This window comes from Ochotona curzoniae, unplaced genomic scaffold (genome assembly GCF_017591425.1).
Source record: "Ochotona curzoniae isolate NIBS_2020 unplaced genomic scaffold, NIBS_Ocur_1.0 contig_43, whole genome shotgun sequence".
Classification (NCBI taxonomy): domain Eukaryota; kingdom Metazoa; phylum Chordata; class Mammalia; order Lagomorpha; family Ochotonidae; genus Ochotona; species Ochotona curzoniae.
The window spans coordinates 25,909,489-25,917,294 of NW_024466218.1; the positions used below are offsets into that span (position 1 = coordinate 25,909,489).

At 40.7% G+C, this 7,806-nt stretch overlaps 1 non-coding gene across 1 annotated transcript; it reads left to right on the forward strand.

Annotated features, from left to right (window-relative positions):
* Positions 1-1,494: 1,494 nt before the first annotated feature.
* Positions 1,495-1,598, forward strand: LOC121159785. Its single transcript, XR_005884438.1, has one exon. It is a non-coding gene; the product is annotated as a U6 spliceosomal RNA (small nuclear RNA).
* The last annotated feature ends 6,208 nt before the right edge of the window (positions 1,599-7,806 follow it).

Genomic DNA, 7,806 nt, shown 5'->3' on the forward strand with positions numbered 1-7,806 from the left:
GTGGCCACCAATCATTCTCTCATGAACTCCTGGAACCAAAGTCAGTTAAACCACATGTCAGTGGAATTGTCTTGAATGGTCCAAAGAGAGGAGTAAATAAGAACGATGATAAGCACTGTGGGTGTGTAGAAATGAAATTTAAAACTTACCTTGAAGAGATGGAGAAACACAGGCCATCCTAAGAATTAGGGCAAGAGCCTGAGATCTTTCCATCATAATATGTCTTTGGAACAGCAAGACAAGCTTACCCATAGTTGAGGATAAAAATCAGGAAGCATTGAGACAATGGCGGAGGTGGGGGTGTGGGCAAAAGTGGCATCAGTTTACAAGAAACCTTTGAAAGCTCAGATGGAGAGTCTAGATTTGATGAGGCGCAGCATGAACAAGGAATTCTTTCCCATTGGCTATCTTAAAGGCTGTTAGTCCCTTCCCAGCCAGGACCTCTGGGAAAAGCTACTTCTTCATAAGATACCCCCTGCCATCTGTTCCTCATATCCTCCTACTTACCTGGCTCACATAAACTCCTGTCGAGGCCTCTCCCTTGGCCTCCTGCTGCACCCTCTGTTAGCTGCGATCCATCCTATGTTGGCTATCAGGTTCATCTCCCAAAGCTCAGTTCTCTTCAAAAGCCTTCAGCCTCTCTGTACTGCCTTTTAAACTACATCTCAACTTCTTCATGAATTCAAGGCCATCTGAGCTCCATCCTCAACTAACCTCTTCTCCAGTCCTGTTTCCTCCTGCTGTGATCAAGACAGACTAAACATAAGTGTCTTCTCATCTCCAATTGTTTAAATGGGTGGGGTCCTCTTTATGGAATGATCTCCCCAGCTACAAAATTGGGAGGAAATAAAGCATCCTGAGGCCACAAATACAGGTGCAATTTAGGTAGCCGGTGAGGCTAAGGAGGGCCTCAGGACATGTCAACAGGTTGTGCTAATAGGTGTGTGTGTGTCCAGAAAGAGGCACTGCAGCCTAGTGGCATGATTATGAGATCTGTAATCTAGAAAATTCATTGATGCCCTGTATCTGACATTTCTTAGCTGTGAGATCTTAGGTAAATTACACAATCTTACTAGGCTCTAATTTCTCCTTTCTGAAAAGTGAGACTGGGCCCAGCACAATAGCCTAGTGGCTAACTCCTCACCTTGCATGCACTGGGATGCCATATGGGTGCCGGTTCCTGTCCTGATTGCTCCACTTTCCATCCAGCTCCCTACCTATGGCTTGGGAAAGCAGTAGGGCATTGCCCAAAGCTTTGGAACCCTGCACCCGCGTAGGAGACCCAGAAGAAGCTCCTGGCTCCTGGCTTTGGATTGTAGCCACTTGGAGAGTGAGGCAATGTACAGAAGATTATCCTGTGTCTCCTTCTCTCTATAAAGATTCCTTTCCAATCAAAATAAATAACTCTTTTTTTTAAGTGAGACTGATTGAACAGCATCCTTCTCGTAGAGTTGTTGTAAGGAGTAAATGCGACGGTATTCAAAAGCACACAACGTGCTCACTTCGGCAGCACACATACTAAAATTGGAATGATACAGAGGTTAGCACGGCCTCTGCCGAAGGATGAAATGCAAATTCATGAAGTATTCTATATTAAAAAAAATGAAATACTATTCTTTGTGGCCAAATGGGCCAAACTAGAGACCATTTTGCTAAGGAAAATGAGCCAATCCCAAAAGGTCAGATATCATATGTCTGCCCTGATGTAAGATAATATGATATCAAATGTAGAAATATTGCATGTGAATCTTACTCTGTCACTTCATACTTACCTGTACCTTCTGTAAGAGGATCTTGTGGTGTAATTCATTAATCAACTAGCCATAAGAAGCTGATTGTTTGAGGGTATGGGGAGGGGTTGGGTTAGGGGAATCCCAGAGCCTATAACTGGAGGGGAGAACAGGGGGGAGGGAGGGAAATCAGGGGAAGGGGACGGGAACCCCAGTGCCAAATAAACTGTATCAAAAAACAATTAAAGGGCCCAGCGCAGTGACCTAGCAGCTAAAGTCCTCACCTTAAATGTGCCAGGATCCCATTTGGCCGCCAATTCTAATCCTGGCAGCCTCATCTCCCATCTAGCTCTGCGCTTGTGGCCTGGGAAAACAGTCAAGGAGGGGCCAAAGCTTTGGGGCCCTGCACCCGAATGGGAGACCCAAAAGAGGCTCCAGGCTCTTGGCTTTGGATCAGCTCAGCTCCAGCCATTGCGGTCACCTGGGGAGTGAACCATCAGACAGAGGATCTTCTCTCTTTCTCTCTGTCTCTCCTCTCTGTATATCTGCCTCTCCAATAAAAATAAATAAATCTTTAAAAAAAAAGAATGTTCTTATATCTTATATTGGTAAACCCTTGTTTCTCTTATGTAGATTTCTAACAGTGAAATTGCTAGGTCACAGAGTTGGTATATGTTTGTCATACATTCAAAGTAATCATGCCATTTTATATTCAAACCAGTAATGTCTGATAATTCCAATCGTTCCACATTTCTATTATGTACAAATTTTAATTAAAATAATTCCATTTACAAAGAAAGATTTTTGGGGGGCAGGAGACCAGGGAAGATTCCAGCCCTAAGAATTTCAAAATTACTTTCTCTTTCAAATATCATCTCTTCTAGAAGGAAAGGCATTTAATGGGAAGACTGTGTTTTATACACCAAAGAAATGGAAGCTTTTTTTTTTTTCACTGCTTCATTCTACTAAAAATTAAGATAGCTTGCTAATAGGCTTGCTTCTACTAGAAAAAATACAGAGATCTAAGGATCTCTAGAATAAAACCTAACTTATAAAATTCCCAGCTTAAGAAAGTGTTTTAATTTGAAATATGTCACTTAGGCCACCTTTAACCTTTCTAAGGTAAATAGCATTTGGTGAATAGAAAGCGATTGTCCCCTAAGACGAGCAGACATATATCCAGCAGGCTGCAGGACGCTTCTCACTCTGCACTGTAAGACGCTCTCACGTGGATTTTGGCAGGAGTGGACTTTTTATTGTCATTGGGAGTTTTCCTCCCCCTGACTGTTCAGAAGTTTCAGATGAAATCTTTCTGATGTTTTTAATGAAAGATGATATTTGCTTACCCATCATAGAAGATATTTCCTCGGCAGGAATGCTGTCGAACATGTTGCATTCACAACATGACACAAAGCCTAAAAATCACAGAGAGACTAATTACTAGAGGAAAATTACACCAAAAGACCTATTTCCTTATGATGAAAATGACAGCCTGGTGCCCGTTACCTGGCCTGGTTGGGCAAATAGACTAGGCCACATTGTTCTAGAGCTTTGCCGCACAAGCTGCAGTGGAGGAAAGAGGCACTTCAGTTCCGTAAGCAGCACAGTAAGAAACCAAGGTGAGCTGTCAGTTAAGTGAGTTCTAATTATAGGTATCATTTCCAGTATTTATGAAAGTGACAGACAGTAACCCAGGCCTATCTGCATCCATACATAAGGCTTCTTGAGCAAGTCCTTCTCACTTTCTGCCATCATCTGAATTACCATCTTGGTGCTTTGACACCTTGTGCTGACAGAGTCTGCCCCAGTCTGCAGGGAGGACCACCCCTCTTTGCCCAATCTGCTGGGCCTCCTCCCATAAGCTCCCCAGCACCAAAAGGGTCTCTCTCTCTCTCTCTCCCCATACTGAAAGGGGGATAGAAAGTAATCTTTTCCTCCTTAAGAATTTAAATCACTTCAAATCACCCACTTTGCCCATCACAAAAATCACCTCTTGTATGAGTCTATTGATATGAACTATTCAGAACTGGTAAATCTGTAATGACAGGAAGCAGATAACTGGCTACTAAGGGCTGGGATAGCTGAGCAGAACTAGAAGAGTTCATGGGTTCACAATTTTTTTTTTTTGAGATGAAGAATATGGTCCAAAATTTATCATGATGATCTTGGCACCTATCTATTAATACACTAAAGGTCATTAACTGTGTAGTTTAAATGGGTGAATTGTATGATAGGTGAATCAAATATCCAGTGAGGTGTTGCTCTTCCTGTGGTCTTTCTACCAATGCACAACACTTCGAGCATCCAAGAACAGGTAAGGAAGTTTAAGGGTGGGAAATGGACAAAGCCAGCGACCACTTTTGGTTCCCGTGACAGCATCCATGTAAGAACAACCTCACTAACCATATTAGAAAAGCGGGGTCCTGCTTGATATTCAATACTATTGTCCAAACCTTTTAAACATACATAAATGTCTCATGACTTCCGTTGAGCAGTTCGGAACTTCAAAGTAAGTGAAAAGTGGAGGTTATAGGTGAATCAAGGCAATTATAACACAACCTTAAAGAGATGACAGATGCATTGCCGTATGCATTCATACCATTCTGAATCATGAAATACAGTGAGCATTGCATTTGGTTTCTGAAATTATGTATAAATCTCTTGGTATTGTGTCATGTCAGAACTGGAAGGGAGTTGAACATTTTTCGTCCCATAAGATACAGAGGGATCAGTTCAATGGTTTGACTGAAGATTTTTCAAGTTCAAAGTAGTTCAGAAATGATGTGTGTTCAGTAGAAGTCAGGCTTGCAATAGGTTGCCTGATCTTCTGCCCTATCCCGAGCTCTAGCTCACAGGCAGTTCCAGGATCACGAGGGAAAAAACTGATACTCCAGTATGCTGTATTTCTAAACTGTGATGCTGGGTCAGTTATGCATGTGAAAGGCACTTATAATTTGTGACCTTTCCGATGTGTGATGGGTTTATTGAGCTTTGATTTATAACCTTTTCAGGGTGTGATGAGTTTATTGGAAGGTAATCCCACTGTAAATCAAGGAGCATCTGTAGCGATCAGCAGGATGTGCACACGGTCCCGGGGTTCAGGGCAGCCCAGAGGAGAAGGGTTGCATGAATCTGGGAAAGACAAAGGGGGCAATGGGTATTAGCAATTGTTAAGAAGAAGAGTCAGAAGATAGTGGGGATTTTAGTTGCTGATGTAAAAGCAGACATGACAAGAGGTTTCCAAATGGAAAGGAAGACTCAAGTTCACTCGGGACCATTCTCTGGGCCATCATTCATTGCAATTATCTTTTTTTTGGACTTTATCATTTTTAAAAATAATGATCATATGGTTGATCAGGGTGGGAAGGATCAAGGTTTAGGGAAAATTGGGTGAATTCATTGCTTCTAAATTTGCTATTTCTTCTTGTTGTTCCTGGGGTAAGAGAAGAAACGAATTGGAAAACCACTCACGAATTTCTGCACATCCCAGTATCCAGGGATGAGGAACCACCACCTCATATCAACCCAGAGTCTCAATGTGTACATATTCTGAGAGTTCTGTCCAAGCAGTTTAAATAGTTCTGAAATGTTCCAATTTCAGTGACCCAAAGAGGTTGTCACTCTCCCAATGTCTGTTGGCTCCATTCACCAAATTTTTTTGCTGTCCTCATTTGTTTGAGGTGTTGTCCAGTTAGTTCTGTTCTTCTGCTACAGCACCAAATGTGCTGCCTTATTCCCCTTTTACAACAGGGCCTGTGTCCACTGCTCCACCTTTTTCATTAAGTAGGGCATGTTCTTGTAGGTGAGTCCAACTCTCATCAACAGTGAAGGAGGATACCTTTTCTCCCACATCCACTCCAGCAGGTGTTCTTAGTAGAATTCTAAATGTAGGATAATCTCTCACTGCAGTTAGATGGAACCTTAGTGGGGTTTTCATTTGTATTTCCCTGATAGCTAGGGAAATTGAGCATCTTTTCATATGTCTGTTAGCTGTTTGATTTTATCTTTTGAAAAAAAGTCTGTTCATTTCCTTCACTCATTTCTTCACAGGATTGTCTGTTTTTATGTCACTGAGTTTCTGAAGCTCTTTGTAAATCCTGGATATTAGTCCGCTATCAGTTGTGTAGTGTGCAAAGATTTTCTTTCATTCTGTCAGTTGCTTCTTCACTTTTTTGATCGTCTCCTTGTTGTACAAAAGCTTGGAAATGAATTTTAAAAAAACTGTGGTATTAAAAAGAATGAAAGTCTACCATTTATAAAGCTAATATGTTAGTAAATTCCTTTTTAAAATGTTTAAAATAGGGCTAGTATTGTGCCATAGAGGATCTGGCAGCCACCTGCAACGCCAGTATCCCTTATGGGCACTGGTTCCTGTCCTGCCTGGTCTACTTCTAATCCAATGCCCTGCCAATGCACCTAGGAAAGCAGTGGAATATGGCCCAAATCCTTGGGCCCCAGAACCCATGTGGAGCACCTGAATGAATTCCCTGGCCCTGCCTTAGCTGTTTCAGCCATCTAGAGAGTAAACTGCTGCATAAAAGATGAAAGATCTCTCTCTTTCTCTTTCTCTCTCTCTTTCCCAGTCTTCCTGTCACTCTGAAACTCTGCCTTTAAAATAAATCTTTTTTAAAACAAATTAAAGATGAAAATGAGGTTTGCAACTTTGTTAAACATGAAGACTTTTTCTTATCATTATTCCATAAAGAATAAAATATGAAATGAGATACAGTGCACAACATTATATTGCGTTAAGCATCATAAGTAATCTAGGTGATTTAAAGTATTTGGAAGGATCTGTATAGATTACATGCCGATACTGCAGCATATTGCATTAAAGAACTTGAGCACCTGTGGACTCAATTACCCATATGGGATTCTGTGACTAATCTGTAATAGATACTCATTTGTCCAATGTGCTGGGATTATTGAAGTGGTCCCCACCCTAGACTGTGGTACCTTGGTGGCAGAACTATCTCTTACTCATGTTTGTGAGCAACTCAATTGTTATGCATCAATGAAGATTGAAAGGACCGGACCTGGGTGGCACATGCGCAAAGATGTTAAGCAAGCCTCTGTTCACCATCATTCTTCATTCATTTATTCACTCATTCATTTATTCACTTACGCAATGCTCTAAAATTCATTGAGGAAAAAGATTGCTGATCTATATTCTACACATGAAAAGCATGCTGGCATTTTCATTGTTTCTCTGGTGATGTAAACAGTAAGTTCACAGAGTCCATGCATTACAGAACTGCACATTAGGAAGTCTTGCTGACGAGTGACAGAGGCTAAGAGAGACAAAGGAGCCAGGTGAGCAGAATCTGCCACTCCATGAAAATCAGGTTGGATAAAGCACACAAATTTTCATATGATATGAAGCTGAATGATCTTTGAGCTTTCTATTTTATCTATACTACATATTTGGTTTATATCAAAGGTGCAGGTTTAACCTGCTATTCCATCCTTTTATTTAAAAAACTAAAAAAAAATTATGAGGTTATTAAAAAATGTATCTGTGACTTTTCTAAACTGGTTTTTTCCACTCCCTTTGCTCTATTTTCACTTAAAATCATTGCTCAGTCAACATCCTATGTATGCAAATACAAATAACTTTATTTAATTTCAACCACTTTATGAGAGCCTTCCCTCACCTCAAAGAATTGCCAGTCTCGTTCAAACTAATTTTAACATCATTTTTAGTGGAGTTTATAATCCACCTGAAAGATTGGTCATAAAATTCTTAGGTTTTTTTTAATTTGTTTTTTAAAAATTTTCTGACATGCAATCTGTATCTATTTTTTCCCTTCTATTTTATTTTTAATTTTATTATACAATTCAATAGGCTTTGGGATTTCCCTTGGCCCCTCCCTAAGCTCCCTTTCCCCAACTGATTTCACCCATATTATTATAATAGTATATCCCTTCAAAAGCAATCATAAGTCCATCAATCTGCCATTCAGATGTGTCCTGACATTGCCATTACAAACAATGGCAGATGGTCCAACATCCTATTGTCAAGATACACCCAACAGTCTCATCGGAGTCCATCTTTGATCTGGAAGCAGAGATGCAT